The sequence below is a fragment of the Lissotriton vulgaris genome, chromosome 6 (genome assembly GCF_964263255.1).
Source record: "Lissotriton vulgaris chromosome 6, aLisVul1.2, whole genome shotgun sequence".
Taxonomy (NCBI): domain Eukaryota; kingdom Metazoa; phylum Chordata; class Amphibia; order Caudata; family Salamandridae; genus Lissotriton; species Lissotriton vulgaris.
This window is the reverse complement of record NC_141694.1, coordinates 1,594,692,742-1,594,709,977: the sequence shown is the minus strand read 5'-3', so window position 1 is coordinate 1,594,709,977 and position 17,236 is coordinate 1,594,692,742. Positions and strand designations below refer to the sequence as shown.

General features: G+C 46.5%; 1 protein-coding gene across 1 annotated transcript in view; it reads left to right on the top strand.

Moving 5' to 3' along the window:
• Positions 1-17,236, top strand: part of PPP1R21 (protein phosphatase 1 regulatory subunit 21) — a 383,731-nt gene that overhangs the window by 342,859 nt on the left and 23,636 nt on the right. The window lies entirely within an intron of this gene.

The following is a 17,236-nucleotide window of genomic DNA, read 5'->3' as shown; positions in this document are numbered from 1 at the left end:
GGGACATCTACGAAATCACATTGTTAAAAATCCCTTCTTGTGTGAGCGTAATTTAAAAATCCACCTTTGTTCTAACGAGGCTTGAGACAAGAAAGATTCTCAATTACTGTCCATTGACTAGCCATGTCCGGGTGTCCCATTTTAAGAAAGTATGTGGTCATCTCAGTAGTCAACGTGTTACATCTAATGTTGCTTCGATGTTCCTGGATTCTGGTCTTGATTTTTCTTAGTGTCATGCCAATGTATCTTAGGCCACACAGGCACGTGATCATGTAGATCACTCCTCTGCTGTTGCAGTTACCGACATTTTTTAATTCCCAAGTTGTTTTCAGAACTAGATTCAGCACATTTAGATGTTTGATCATTTGACCTGAATTACAAGTCCCACATGGGTGGTGTCCTGTTGTTCTCTGTAGTTGATCCATAACTTCTGTTGTCTCCTCATATGGTCTAGTATGTACTAGGCAGTCAAGAAGACTTCTAATACGTTTGTGGGCAAAGAGAGGTTTATCCAATTTCACCTCTCCCTTGTTCAAGATATGTCGATGTCTGTTGATGACTGCATGATCTTATTGGGCAGGTCATTAAAATTGGTTACAGCGACTAACCGCTCAGGGTTTTGTTTCACATTCATTTGCAGCAGAGCCTCCTGGTTGTTCTTGGTGTGTTTTTGAGGCCCGGTTAATCATAGATGTCGATAGCTTCTAGTCTCCCGTTGTTTTGAGAGGATGTGGGCGTTATAAGTAGTCAGAACTGAGCAATTTTGTCTATGGCATAGAAATTAACCTGCAGGCAGGTTTTCTCGCAAGGTTCACGAATGGAAGCTGGCGTAATGCAAAAGAGAGTTTCTGATAGTTGGTTTCTGTAATTAACTGTCTTCAAAAATCCATTCTTGGTCCTGATCATAAGATCCAGGAATTCCAGATGTTTATTTTCAATAGTATGGGTGCATTTGAGATGGGGATCGTGCCCATTTAACCGTGTGATAAAGTGTAGCGCCTCTGCTTCATTACCCTCCTATATCACAATTACATTGTCAACATACCATTTCCATGTGGTGATCGATTACTGATTAGGATTGTTGTCAGTGTATATAAATGTACTCTTGAACAGGAACAAATGGAGACACACCATGATTGGGGCAAATGTACTCATGGACGTACCGGTGTCTTGGAGAAAAAGTTGGTCTTTGTAAGGAAATGCCTCTTTTTGTTTGGTCACCCTCAAGTTTTTCAACAGATGCTGCTGGTTTTTCAATGCTGAGAGTGCACTGTGGCCTGCTAACAAGCTCAGTTTTTTTTCACAATGAGAGAGCAAGAGGAGAGGAGTCCTAGTTGTGTTCTCAAAAACACAGTCACAAAGACATTAGAACAACTAGGCTGAATTTGCCAGAAGAGATCATACTGGGGGAAAGTCCTGGCTTTATAAGTGGTAATTGAGACCTTGATACTCAGAAATAACAACACACCCTGTATTGATTTATGTCTAGAGTAATCACCTATTAAAGGATGTTTTCTGCGGTATACCTCAAGACATTTTTAGCTTTTATTTTCTAAATTCCTGCCACAAATCCAGCTACCATAATATTAGAGCTCCCATATTTTTGGTCGAATCTGCCATGGTTGTACCAGCACACCAGGGTGTGATAGGCACAGATAATGAATCATGCAAACTATTAAGTGGGTGAGGCATCTATTGCAAAATCTTTGAAATTCCCCCTAGGACCTTCTCTTCTGGTAAATTCTGCCTAGTTGCCTGAATTAGCTGTACCCCATTGGAAATGGCCAACTTACCTATAAGTTCCTAGCATATGGCAGGGCATGTAATTTAGAGAGGTACCCTAGGGCTTGCTGTGTAGCCCCCCCTTATTTATTTTTCTTTTCTTTGTTCTTTGTTTTGCTCAGTTCAAAACAATGGATACCATGGCCCTGTGCATGTGGTCTAGGGTTAAATTGTACAGTGCAAATGTGAACACTTTTTTGCTAGTTATTTGGTGGAAATGTCATGTTTGAGCCTTAGGAGCTGTAGATCATATGCTTTAGCAATGATCGCCATCTGGTGTTGGGTCCGGATGTTTGCACTTTGGTTTTGTGCGAAGAAGTCTTGTAGTCACGAGGTAGGTGACTCTTCCTTTCGGTGATAGTGCGAGTGGGCATCGACTTCATCCATTTTTTTTTCCACAACATAATTTTATTGTTGACACTCACAACAAAGAGAGTCCCTCACACAGCGCCCATAGTGTGCATACTGAATAACAAACATGGATATCAACAGTTTCAGTATGGACATGACAATAATGATACTCAAACTGAAATGCAAAGAAAGAGAATAACAGAAAAACAAATAACTGCGCCACATTGTTTCTACCAGACAGGAGAGTCGGTGCCACTGGTAGTCACATCTAGTGTGTATACTACGCGTAGTCCAGTTTGCTGGAATCACAACTATGAGTTTGCAATATCAGGTGGTGGGGGGGGGGGGGAGGGAGCGGGGGAGGGGGTAGGAGGCTCGAGATATAGACCCCTTTAGTCAGCCCACCTTTTCCAGATCTTAGTGTTTCCAAAGGCATCCCCTCGCTTCAAAGAGTTCCAGGCCCATACAAAAGTTCAAGCCCTTCTTCCATACTCCAATTAAAGACGGGGAGATCTCTTTCCAGGCTCGGGCGATGTCCCTCTTCGCCAATGTAAGACCTAAGAATAAAAGGTGGCCTTTGTACCTGTTGCCTCCCTGGTCATCTGTAACATGTAGCATGGCCAGTCTCGTGGAAGAGGGAACATCCCACCCCAACACTTCTGATAGACATTTAAACACTCCCCACCAAAACCGAAACAGAGTAGGGCAAGACCACACTGTATGGAGTAAGGTGCCCTCCATTGACCCACGGCGTAAACAGTGCCGAGATGCAATTAGCCCAGCGCACCACAATCTGTGCCTTGTATAGTAAATTCTATAGAGATATTTGAACTAGATAAGGCGCAGATGTGCCGTGATCGCTGTGCCGCGCACGGACTCCAGGTCCTCCAACTAGCCCCCAGGACCTTCTCTTCTGGTAAATTCTGCCTAGTTGCCTGAATTAGCTGTACCCCATTGGAAATGGCCAACTTACCTATAAGTTCCTAGCATATGGCAGGGCATGTAAATTAGAGAGGTACCCTAGGGCTTGCTGTGTAGCCCCCCCTTATTTATTTTTCTTTTCTTTGTTCTTTGTTTTGCTCAGTTCAAAACAATGGATAACATGGCCCTGTGCATGTGGTCTAGGGTTAAATTGTACAGTGCAAATTTGAACACTTTTTTGCTAGTCATTTGGTGGAAATGTCATGTTTGAGGCATACGAGCTGTAGATCATATGCTTTAGCAATGATCGCCATCTAGTGTTGGGTCCGGATGTTTGCACTTTGGTTTTGTGCGAAGAAGTCTTGTAGTCACGAGGTAGGTGACTCTTCCTTTCGGTGATAGTGCGAGTGGGCATCGACTCCATCCTTTTTTTTCCCATAACATAATTTTATTGTTGGCACCCACAACAAAGAGAGTCCCTCACACGGCGCCCATAGTGTGCATACTGAATAACAAACATGGATATCAACAGTTTCAGTATGGACATGACAATAATGATACTCAAACTGAAATGCAAAGAAGGAAAATAACAGAAAAACAAATAACTGCGCCACATTGTGTCTGCCAGACAGGAGAGTCGGTGCCACCGGTAGTCACATCTAGCGTGTATACTACGCGTAGTCCAGTTTGCTGGAATCACAACAATGAGTTTGCAATATCAGGTGGGGGGGTAGGAGGCTCGAGATATAGACCCCTATAGTCAGCCCACCTTTTCCAGATCTTAGTGTTTCCAAAGGCATCCCCTCGCTTCAAAGAGTTCCAGGCCCATACAAAAGTTCAAGCCCTTCTTCCATACTCCAATCAAAGGCGGGGAGATCTCTTTCCAGGCTTGGGCGATGTCCCTCTTCACCAATGTAAGGCCTAAGAATAAAAGGTGGCCTTTGTACCTGTTGCCACCCAGGTCCTCTGTAACATGTAGCATGGCCAGTCTCGGAGAAGAGGGAACATCCCACCCCAACACTTCAGATAGACATTTAAACACTCCCCACCAAAACCACAACAGATTAGGGCAAGACCACACTGTATGGAGGAAGGTACCCTCCATTGACCCACAGCGTAAACAGTGCGGAGATGCAATTAGCCCAGCGCGCCTCAATCTGTGCCTTGTATAGTAAATTCTATGGAGATATTTGAACTTGATAAAGCGCAGATGGGCCGTGATCGCTGTGCCGCGCAGGGACTCCAGGGCCTCCACCTAGTCGTCTTCTTCCAAGGAATCTAAATCTTGCTTCCAAGCCTCTCTAGTTTTATGTAAGGTGGTAGATGTGTTATTGAGGATTGTACAGTATATTTTGGTTATCTTGTGATCTCCCAATTCCCCCATAAAGACTTTGGCTTTAACGGGGTTAAACTCGGGTATCTCTCTGAGGTGAGATATGTAGGGGTGAAGGCATGCCTAAATTGCAGATAGCGGTAGCATTGCGTGCAGGGCATGTCCTACTCTGCTTTTAAGTAAAGAAAGTTCTTGAGTGTACAATCACGCACAACTGTCCCCACCGTATCTATACCGATGGTGTCCCAGCCCCGAAAGCCAGGCAGTCGTGCCAGCTCTGGCAATTGCCCATTATTCCACAGTGGAGTTTCTCTCGTGAGTCTACCCCACCAACACATCTGGCGGAGCGTAGACTTCCAAACCTTGAAGAGATCGTGACGTAGCTCCTTAAGCAGCGCCATTGAATAGAGAACCATGTGCAAGGTATTGTCTCTCAGTAGCCAACGTTCTAAGGAGTATGCTGGATCTCCCTTATCGCCGTACCACCAATCGTTAAGGACGAGGAGGTGGGAGGCCCAGTAATGAGCATGAACGTCCCCAGTAGTTACTCCACCGGAATAAGTAGATTGGAAGCAGGTCCTCAGCTCAACCCGCAATGCACCACCTCCCAAGAGAAACCGGGCAAGACTAGCGTTCAGTTTGCAAAACCACGGCTGTTTAATTGGGTTGGGGTGATTTTGTAGTTGATAAAGAAGACAGGGTAGGGAAACCATTTAAAAAATAGCGGATCTGCAAAAAAGAGACATGGGCATATAAGACCACACGCGCGTCTGGTCACTCACCTGTGTCCACAAGGGGGCGAGATTTTTGCTCCACGCCCCTCACGGGGACGCTAAGAGAAAGACTCCCAAATACTTCTAACCATCTGGGACTACCACCACTTCTGCGATCAGTCGCCCAACAGATCTCTGCCCCTCAGTGGCCACAGAAATGATTTCCCTGATTCATGTAAAGACCAGAGCTCTCAGAAATTATTTCCCCCAATTCATGTAAAGACCAGAGGTCTCACCAAAGATTTGCATAATGCGAAGGAGGCGTGGACCAGTCCGATCAAGATTGGTGAGAAAAAATAAAACTTCATCCGCATAGAGCGCTATGCGATCAGAGATTCCCGGTGCCCATTCAAATCCACACATCTGGACGTCCACCCGAATCCAGGCTGCCAATGGCAAGCGCGAAGAGATATGGGGAGAGTGGGCAACCCTGTTGCGTCACCTGCCCAATAGAAAAACTTCTGGACGCCGAGTCGGCCACCCTGACCGATGCGGTTATATCCGTATACAAGAGGCGAACAAGCTTCAATAGCCGGGGGCCGATATTTAAACGGTCGAGCAAGGAGAAGAGATAGGTCCAGCTAAGGGAATCAAAGGCTTTATATATGTCTGCCATGTGGAGCGCAGCGGGGGTCCCAAGCCTGTCAACCACAGCTATAGCATTGTGTGCACGTCTGATGTTACGTTGTGTAGCACGGCCGGGCACAAATCCCACCTGGTCTGAGTGGACCAACTCCGAGATATATGGAAATCACCTTGGCCTAGAGTTTAGCTTCTACATTAAGTAGGGTTATCGGGCGTTAGGATGAATATTGTTCCGGGGGCGTCCCGGTTTCAGAAACACAACAATTTTGGCATGTCGCCAGTCCGGTGGGAGACCACAACTCTCCGTGGAAGCCTCAAGAGCCTTTGAGTACAGTTTTAGAAGTTGCGGGTGATATTTCTAGAGGAACTCGCAGGAGAAGCCACTCGGACCCGGTTCCTTGCCTGCTCGCATACTGCGCAGTGCAGTCAACAGTTCCTCTATGGACAAAGGAGCGTCCAGCGCATCTCGCGCCTCATCGGATAAGGCTCGAGGTGGCGAATCATCCATGAATTTCTGGACAAGTGTCAAAGGCAAAAGCTCACAGGGAGCGTACAAATCTGGAAAATACGAAGCGAAACAGTCAGCTATGGCAGGCAGGTCCGTAAGAACGGTCTAGTCTGGACCATGTATACATTGGAGTGTCTGAGGGCACAGCGTCTGCTGACATAGACAGTGCAGTAGGGCACTAGATTTGTCCCCCCAATGGTATATCCGGCTACGAGTGGTGAGCCAGTACAGAAGGGCTTCATCTAAAGGTTCTCTGGCAGGCGACTGTTGTAGATTTACTAGTTGCCTGTGCGCAGCGCTTCTCTCTGCCACCCTTACCCACAAGTTCCAGATCAAGTAACTGGGCTTCAATTTGTATTAGCTTGTCGCAGGGCTGTTTGCGCCTCGCCATACAGAAGGCGATATCCACCCCCCTGAGAGTGGGTTTCAACACCTCCCAAAGAGAGTCTCCCAAGCCCGTGTTTAATGAAAGGTAATCTGCAAGAGATTTATAAATATGTGCTCTATATTCATCGTCCCGTAGCAGCCATGCTGACAAGCGCCACTGAAACTGGGAGCGCCTAGGTTCCAAAGATAAGAGAAGGAAAACCAGCGAATGATCCGACAGGCCCCGAGGGAGAATGTCGGCCGCGGGCAATCTATGGGTATGTGCCTCGGAGAAAAAGAGGTAGTCGAGCCTCGAGAAGGACTCGTGGGTGCCAGAAAAGAAGGTATACGCGCATGTAGTGGGGTGCAGGGTCCCATTACGAGTCAACCCATCCCAATCCCTGGACTAAGGGTAATCCTGTATCCCCGTTGTACGAGGCATGGCACGCCATCTAACTTGCGATGGAGATAGATCATCATTCCAATCCCCGCCAACTAGGGTTAACCCAACGGGAGTTCAGTCCAGAGTGCTGTCACTTTTTCAACAAAGGACCACGTGAGAGGGGGGGCATAAATACTACCCAGAACAATGGGTTCCCCATACAAAGTCCCATAGACCATAACAAACCGGCCCTGGAGGTTCGACCATGTCTTCCTGTGGACAAAGGGGACACAACGGTGTATAAGACCCCCCAGGAGCCTCTAGTGAATCCAGCATGATAAGTATGGGTAAAACCAAACCTCCCCAAGCAGGGTGTTTCGTTTCCGCTAAATGAGTCTCCTGCAGAAAAAGAATGCCCGCCCTGTGACGCTTAGTTTGGCGCAGCACCGCACCCCGTTTTATCTTATAGAGCAGACCATTTGTATTCTAGCTGAGGACTCAGAGCTCTCTACTCTCGACCCCAGCTAACTCCGGTGGCATGATTGGCGGTAGTATAAGAACATGGAAAGAAAAAATATAGTGACAATGACTACTCCAAAGGCGCACATGGCAGAGAACTTAAGAAAAAGCAACAACCAACCCCACGTAATATCCCTAACACCAATACTCCATAAACATAGAAGTATCTGTCGCTGCGTGGTCCAGGCCAGAACCCCAACAGGCGGTAGTGGCAGCCAATGGATCCCCAGTGTGAGTCTCATGCCCATACAAAAAAAAAACAACAAGGGGTCAGAGACTCGTAAGACAGTGGAAGCCTGCAAGAGAAAGATACAGTATGTTCCACAGAGACAAAGGCTCGGACTCAGGTCGGCACCGACAAAATGTTTCTGATGCCCCGGCTCCAGAACAGAAACAAAAGCCTTCTGGCTCAGGCTCAAGCCAGCCCTTCTCCTATTCTGAACTGACACCTTTGGCTACGAAACTCCCAGAGCCAAAATTATTGATGCCCAAGTGCTCGGAGCCAAAACCTTCGGCGCCGAAATCTCCACGGAAAGACAAAGACACTCTCCCTATAGAGCTTACTTCTGATGAGCCAACTTTCACCTGAAAACAGAAAAAGCTAGTTATAAACCCTAAACCAGGACATATTCAAGCAACTATTCAAAAGAAATGGAAATGACTTGCCAGAGGACCATAATGCCCCTCCTAAAAAGAAGTATATGGGCACTAACTCTTCTCCTCCTTATATTCCACCTCCTTCTCCTCCTCCTAAGTCGAACTTGCTGATTACACCTATAAATTCTCCACTAAGACCTATTACACCTGACCCACAGGATTAAGGGGATGGGGATGAGGATCAGGACACTGACGCTTGGGATGATTACTACACTGATCCAAATACAGATAATGACCCTGATTTTTATCCCTCCAGACCTTCCCCACCTGATGACAACATTGATTATCTTGAGCTCTTAATTTGGGCTGCTCATTACCATGTGGTAGAACTTCACAAGGAGCCTTTAGAAGAGTATTTCTTTTTTGAGACACTTTCTTCCTCACAAAGAACTACTCATACCTTTCCCATGCTGAAAGGCATGTTAAAACACACAGACGAGGTCTTTAAGGATCCCGTAAAGGCAAGAATTATCACACCTAGAGTGGATAAAAAAATACAAATCAGCTCCTACCGATCCTATTTATATTAAAGGACAGCTGCCCTCAGACTCCAACGCACGCAAGAGAGCTAACTCCCAAGCCACAGGCGACACCCCTCATCTGACATGGAGTCCAAGCTTATTGATGCCTCAGGCAAAAGAGTAGCTTCACAGGCAGCGTACAACTGGCGCATTGCTAACGCCCAGGCACTGTGGCACGTTATGACAGTGCTCATTACGATGAGCTCGAAAAACTCATACAACACTTGCCTGACCAATACAAATCTAAGGCTAACGACTTTATTCAGGAAGGGAAACTTATTACCAACACCTCAATAAATGTGCACTAGACACAGCAGACACAGCATCTCTTGTAAACCATTATTGATTTAGAAATGCACAAAAAGGCTTCTTAAAAATTATTTATCAGCTATCTTCTACAAAATTCAAATTTAAAAAAATATATATACTTTTTATAAAACCAAACAAAAAAAATTAATCTTGAATAAAAGTACAACTATGTGGTCAATGATCATTTATATATAGTGGGTTCCTATATCACTATTCATTAATGTTTTATGTGTACTAGTTATAGACCTTTTTCAAACTAGATATTCTTTTCCCTATGTATAACTAGCGTATTTCATATATAGGGGTCCCCTACTTCCTAAACCTCTCTTGTAATTAACACCAGTATATTATTACGCCAACACGCTTGGCTCAGAATCTCTGGATTTAAGCCAGAGGAACAAACCTCCATACTTAAACAACCCTTTGACAAAGAGCTTCTTTTCGGCCCAGCTGTTGATACCATGCTGGAAAAGATGAAAAAGGACACTGAGGTCGCAAAGTCCATGGGGGCTTTACAGTTACCTTCCAGTAGAGGTTCTTTTCACCGCTCATTTTACAGGGGTGGCTCAAAAACTATGTCCACTGACAATGCCTCCTCCTCATACATTGGCTACAATCAATCCCCCTCGTACAGAGGTTATTCTAGAGAATGTTTTTGGAGGAAACAACGGTGGAGGAAGAGGTAGAGGAAATTCCACACGCACAGAAACATGCTACGTGATCTGCGTATCTGTTGCCTTTCGTCACATAATCATCTCCTGACTTATGTGCATAACATTTGACCACTGCAATCTTTTTGGGCAATTGCAAAGCATCCAATAAATCTTTCACAGTTTTGCTGTGCCTGATTAGGGAACCCGAAGAAGTCAGAAATCCCCTTTGCATCATAGCTGCCTGAAGTCATGGACCACCCCAAAACCATATTGACTGTCAGTAAGTGTGGTTACCTCCTGGCTTTTGGCAATTTTGCACCTCTAATCAGAGCTATCAATTCAGCAATTTGTGCAGAGTTTACCCCTTTTAGACAGGATGCTTCTAGAACTCCGGCTATGGTGCATACAGCATAGGCAGAACACAATTCACCTTTCTCATTCCTCAAATATGATCCATCAACAAGAATATCACAGTCTGATTCTTCTAATGGGATGTCCTCAATGTCAGGCCTGGGTTTTTATAGACAATTCAGTCACATCCAAACAATCGTGATCTGCTTCATCTCCCACTTCTTCATAATATGAATTTGGCACCAGGGTTGACAGATTTACGGTTGTGCACCTCACCACAGTCACATTTTCAGCACCCAAGATCGCTCTTTCGTACCTAGTCAACCGACTATGGGTCATGTATTGCGTCCTCGTCCGTGTCTAAAGAATCTCAACTGAATGTGGCACATAAACCTTGACTGGATGTTCCATCTCAATCGCTTCACAATGTTACAGACTTACACAAGTAGCAGCTACTGCTTTCAAACAATCTGGCAACGCTGCAGCCACTGAATTCAAAGTAGCAGAAAAATATGCTACTGGATGTCATTCCATGTTTCTGAGTTAAGACTGAAAGAGCACACCCGTGTCTTTCACAGCAGTACAACGCAAAATCTTAAACATAATCTGGCATTCCCAGCGCAGGTGCTCGACAAAGACTGTTTCACAATTTAGTAAAAGCTTCCATACTTTCATCATCCAAAACAATCGAATCGTTCACATCTTTTTGTGTCAACCTCTGTAGAGGTTTTGCAACCAGTGAAAAACCACTGATCCACTGTCTGCAGTTTCCAACCATTCCCTAGAACATCTCTGAGTTTTGTGTGGGCTCATTTGTGGATTCACACTAATTTGTTCTGGTGCCACCTTCCTGACTCCTTTTTCTATTTTGTGTCCTAGGTACTGAACTTCATGTTTACAAAATTGCAATTTTGCTGGTGACACTTTGTGTCCACCTTCTGCCTAATGGTCCAGTAAGGCAATGGTATCTGTCACACATGCCTCTCATGTATTTGATGCCACTAATAGGTCATCAATGCAGCAGCGGTGCGTCCATTGGGGCGTAGGGGCGTAGCCCCACTAAGCCTGGTGGACGCACCTGCTGCGGCACAACGAGCTCCCAAATAAATATAAATGTAAAGCGCTTTCAGCGGGGGTTCCGGCTGGGACACACCCGCTGGAATAGGGAGTGCGCAGGAGGTGGGGCTGCCGGGCTGGCTGGCTGGCTGGCATTTAAACTTAAACAAACACTGTGTCAGTTTAAGTTTCCGAGTCGGAGTTGCGCATGTGGAATTATGGGCAGAAACTTGCCCGAGCATGCGCGTCAGCGTCATGTAGACGCTGAGACAGACCGAAGGGGCCAGGGGGTGCGGCTTTAGCCGGCCCCGTCGTTTGGAAGGCGAGAGGGCGAGTGCTGTGTGTGCCCCCTAGCCAATCCTGGCGCTTATGCAGCGCCAGGATTGGCTGGTCCACCGCGCCAAGGACAGGCAATCCATCATTGGATGCCGCGCGTGGGTGACTCAGGCAGGCCGCTCAGCACTATATCCTGCTGGCCAATCACTGTGACATCAGCCATTCAGTGATTGGCCATGCGCGCCGTTAGTGTTACCTGTTTTTTTTGCTTGACTTAACGGGGGCGCTTTCTCTCTGGAGTCAACTGTGAGACACGAGTCGCACTCGCCACTCGCCGACTGAAGACGGAGTGCTGGATCGTCGATTCCCTGTTCGTGCCGGTGTTCGATTAATATTAAAGTAGGTAGGTCCGGCACCAGCCTGCCCTTCCGAGCCTCTGAGGAGAGGCCTGCTGGCGGCTGCTGCTGCGCTGCTGCGACAGAAGTGGGCTGGAGGGAAGGGTAATGGCCACGACGAGTCATTCAACTAGTCTGCCCCTTGCCCCGGCCGCCCAAAGCCCGACCCGACGACTGTTGCCAGTTAACCATTCACTGCTCGCTGCATGCCCCTCCGGCTGGACAGCGAGCTTTCACGGACCCTCCCCCCCGATCCCATCTGTGCTACCCTGCGTGGGCACTCTTGCCGACTCCCTCGAACTTATCTTTGCAGCATGTCGCCTCTGACCTGTCAGAACCAAATATCAACCCAAAACGCCACTGGAACAGTAACACCCAGGCTCCCACTGCCCATGATGAAGCATTACTCTGACCCCCTTCACAAGTCTATGACGCAGTCACTCCCGCTCAGTATGTTCCCTCTCTTTTAATAACACTTTTTTTGTTACGGTTTTATATAGCGCGAACTTGACCCGAAGATATTGGCGCGCTGTACATGAGCAGCAGTTACGCAGTTACGTTACACAAGGACATGTTCATTTTTTGGTAGGCGCGTAGATTAAGTGATTTGCCCAGAATCACAGGATGTTGAGCACACGTGGAGGCTCGAACCTGGTTCACCAGCTCCAAAAACGGCAGCTCAAGCCGTTAGGCCACATTCTCTCTTACTCAATGGTGCACACCCCCCTCCTACTGTAGCAGAACCCCCCCTACTTTAAAATATAGTCGTGTGGTTCCAGAGCTCATCCTATTGTAGAAGTGCCTACCCAGCTATACCCCCATTAACCCATGCTTCGGATGCCCCTCGTGCTGTAGAAACCCTACCCTCAAACGTCGTCATTAATCTATGCTGCATGCCCCCCTCGTGCTGCAGAACTGCAAGCCCACACTCAAATATCCCCCATGAATCTATGCTGCTTGCCCCCGCCCATGTGCGGGTGAAGCTCCCCACCCCTCCCCATTCCCCCGTGGCTCGGTGATGGCATCAACCAGTACTGGTAGTTCTGTGTCTGGTACAACTAAGCAGCAGCACCCGTCCAGCCCTAATCAGTTAATAAAGGCTGTGCACTGCAGCCGGTGTGCGTGTCTGCTCTGGCTCACCCCAGCAGGTAACGGGTAAGACCTACGTTAAGTACTTTATGGCACACACATTTTTGTCTTGAGTTTGTAACCGTCCCCAAAAGCTGCATGGTTCTCATGAGATGAAAACAGCGATTGATGTAAATTATTATGCATTGCAATAATATATCGCATGCAATAGATAATATGCCTTCTGTCACTGAGAATTTGAAACTGCTTTTATAAGTGCCTCACAGCCTCATACTCCCAAAGTCCTTTTGTACTGTGAATACACTGGCTGATATACGAAACACACACTGATCAGGCTGGGGCCTGAAAGTGAAACCAATTGAGGAACGTAGGAATTAGGAGGTTCACAAAATCACAGCACTTGCCACTCTGTCTTGACTCTTCACTTCTCGGGCCGTCGGCCGTTCCCCACAAAATGAAATGCAGTTTGGTTTGGTTTTTAGTAGTGGTCTCGTCGGTCGGTCTCATCTGTCTCTCACTCACTGTGACGACTCAAGTCGAACAACAAATGGCTGGGTTACTACTAACTTACTGGTTACCCCGGCGCTGGGCATGCTGCTCTGACCTGACATCACACTGACCCTGTTCCTCATGGAAACAGTCCATCATCAGAAATCCTTGTCATCTCACCCCTCCACACCTGCAGCCTACTGAAATTTGAGATTCACAACTTCTCCTCCCCTGACTCTCAGGAACTAAGCTACAATCCTACTTGCGTTTAATTTGTGCCCCTCAAAGGCCCTCAAATCGATGTTGCACTCAGGAATTATCTTCCCTTTACCTTAAAAAGAAGAAGGTGTGAACACTGGAACAAAGTACAAACGTGATGGATAAACTCTTGCTCATATTGCTTGTTTATATGGTCTGTAAATAGCGTCTTACATTTATAGCTTGCATTTTTCGTTCACCCTAACAATGTAAACTCTGAGTTCATGGAATGTCTGCCATGTTCAAAATAATTCCAATTGATTGAGTAAATGCTGTCTTTTTTGCTGCTTGGGCCCAGTGCATGTGTAGTGTAACCTATGTGATGTTTACTATTGTGTCATTGACGTTAACAGCAGTGAGGCATTGGGGTCTGTATGCAATGTTATGCAAGTATTGTAGCCTGCTCATGTTTTCAGAAACAGTCTAACTCTATTGCCTTTACAAGGATCTTCTGTATTCGAGTGAGGGCATTGTCGTCATACAGGAAGACTCTTGTGCCAGCAAGTGCTTCTGAGATAAATATCATGCTGCAAATATTGTTTACAAAAATATTGTTCCACTGGGTGTAGGTTTGCTAATATTAAATCCAGTGAGGCAGTAGATGCCCTCGGTGTGATGGGTATACCAAGACGTAGGTCCCTATGCTCACTGTGCCATAGGAATCAAAGTAAACCTCACAAGCCCTAAAAGGCCACACTGGTCTATAGGTTCTTGTGTTACCACCTGAAGGGCACCTGGCCTGGATTTCAGGCTGGACTATTGGATCAGGTCAACGACTGATGTGTATATATCCCTTATCTCTGTTTAGAGGGAGAGGTGGGCAGAAAACAAAGCACTAGAATTCTGCCCTGAGTAAAAGAGATCATTTCAAGCACTCCTTCCATCATTTCTGTTTGTGGTTAAGGTTGAAACCACACTGAATAAGAAATCAAATGTTTGCACCCTTAATACCTTTGACCCTCTTGACTAATCATTACCAACATTGAAAAACCAAATATGTAGTAGGATACGTTACAACATGCCAAATTTTGGTGCAAATTATTAAAATGGTTGGACATGTATATTTATATTTATCGCTCAATATCGTTTTCCATTTAGCTTTCAATGGGATTTCCTATAGGATTTTTTTCTCTGTATGTGCCTATTCTTCAAGAATTCACGAAGAGGTTCCCACGCTCAAGACCTGTTTTTCTTCCCCCGCCTTTCCTTGTTTTGTTTCCCTGTTTTCCCCTTGCGTGCCATTCGTTACTCTAGAGTCTAATAGAGTCGGAAGGCCGTAGGGGAAGACTGTGGACTTTTCTTCAAGTTCCTGACGCTACTGCGGAACGTGCCTGGCAACCATTACACTGCTGTGCAACTTCTTCTACTCTTAGAGCTGAGATTTCCATGAAAGTCTTACAGTCTGAATTCAGCACCTGAGCATAATAGGACGGAATGTATGAAGCTCTGTGGTTATACTGAATAAGCAGCTACCTATGTTATGCCATCTACTAATGTAATAACTGCACTTTCACAATTGCTTTATTAACCTTCCTGCTTTCTCAAATTTGCTTGAAAATGCACGATTTTTCTTCTTTTTTTCCCAAATTTTCTGAGGGGGGGGTAACCCCTCAAACCCCCCTTTTGGGGTTCAGGCTCGCTCGCAGCGCTTGCTCGCTACGGTGCTGTATGCAAATAACTTTGTGCCCCACCACTTTAAAATCTCACCCACCGCCCCTGCATCAATGTACTGAACCAAAACTGAATTTCATAGCATGATCAAAGTTTCCAAACACTTTTTCTGAATATTATTAAAAATTGAAGGACTCTCTGTGTACCCTTGAGGAACTCGGCACCATGCCAAAACACGATCTCCGAACCGGAATGCAAACAAATATTGGCTTACTGGATGTAAAGGAATCGAGAAAAATGCTTGGCACAAATCAATGACTGATAACCATTCAGTATTGCAGGGAATTTGGTAAAGGATCACTGCTGGATTTGCCACTATTGGACAACAGGGTACTACAATCTTATTATTTTTTCTTAAATCCTGCACTATTCTGTATTTTCCACTGGGCTTTTTAATTCCTATAATAGGTGAATTACAAGGACTGCTCAATATTTCTTTCAGAATTCCCTACTCAATCATTTGGTCAATCACAGGAGTAACTTGTACTGAGGTGTTTGGATATGCGGCACCCTCTTTCACCGTAATCTGAATAGGATCTACATTTGTCATTAGACCAATCTCCTTTCATGTAAAATCCCATACGTCCGACATTACTGTACTGTTTAACTCTTCGGGCTAATTTTCTTCTGTGAGAAGTGAAAACAACTCATCCATTTCCGTCTCTTGCTTCGCTAACATCATCTTGAATGCAACAGTCTCATCAGTTGTCTGAAATGCAATACCATCTGGCGTACAATAGATGGTACAATTCATTTTGCAGAGTAAATCTCTTCCCAAGAGATTTACTGGACTCGTGTCACATACCACAAAACGATGCATGCCTCTGAAACTCCCAATATGAACTTCTATTGGGTTTGTGACTAATATGCTTATTCGAGACTCCTACAACTTGGATAGTTTCTCCCGAGAGGGGTAGGTTCGGAATTTCTGCTGCTCTCACAGTATAACGGGTAGCACCAGTTGTGAGAAGTTCGAGGTGATCCAAGCCTGGATCGAAGATGGAGACGACCTGAAAGCAGAGGGGACTCAGTTCTTAATCACTAGCCAGTGATCGGATGGGCACCAGGATGGCACCGGATGAAGTCACTTCGACCAGGTGAGTGGGCGACGCTGGGCTCTGCAGTCTCTCGGACCAGGAGGCGTTGTCGGCGACCAGGATGGAGGTGCGAGCTGTCCCACGAAGGTGTCTGCTGTCGGCGCTGCTGAAACCAGGATTGGAGCAACAAGCCTTGGCAAAGTCAAGCCCACGCGGTGGACTCAAGATGGCGTCTGGAGTGGACCAGGAGGGTCCGGGGTGCTCCTCTGTTGGAGGGGAGCTAGGGCCAGTCTGGAGCAACCAAATCAGCGATGGAAGTGTCGTGGTTCGTCGTCAGGAGGGCCACAAGCCAGCAGGCAAGTAGCCGGACAATGCAGTGAGCAGCAAAGAGCAGAAGGGCCCCACGCAGATCTCGTGGATGCTGGGAGGCTGGACTTCGGTGCTGGAGCTGCTCAGGGTTAGGGCTTCTCAAACCCCAAAGCACTCACTCGAGGATCCCTCGGCGGTCGTGCTGGATAAGCGTCGTGCAGTTTTGAAGATGGCCGGTCCCTTCAGGTCTCGTCACACCCACGAATCTCAGCTGGGCTGATGATGTAGGTAGAGGTCAGAGGTGCCAGGGAATCCGTGTCCCGTCAAGCTGGGCAGTCTTGATCCGGAGGATGGAGTTGCAGCAAACCGCATGCTCTTAGATGGTGCCCGCTGGTGCAGGGTGGCTACTCCTTAGCCACAAGGGAGAGTCTTCAGAAAGGTTCAAGAGTTCTTTCGTGGAAAGTCATCAAGATTCAGAATTATCTAATTTGGGAAGGGGGCCTGCTCCTACCTTTATTCTAAATAAAGGGGCAGGCACGCGACTAGGTCCTGCCCATGGGTGGGACCAGGAGGGGGGTGGTTACACCCCTCTCCCTTGTCCGGACTTTCCCCAGCTCAGGGGCTGGTGTGCCCCTAGAACTGGTT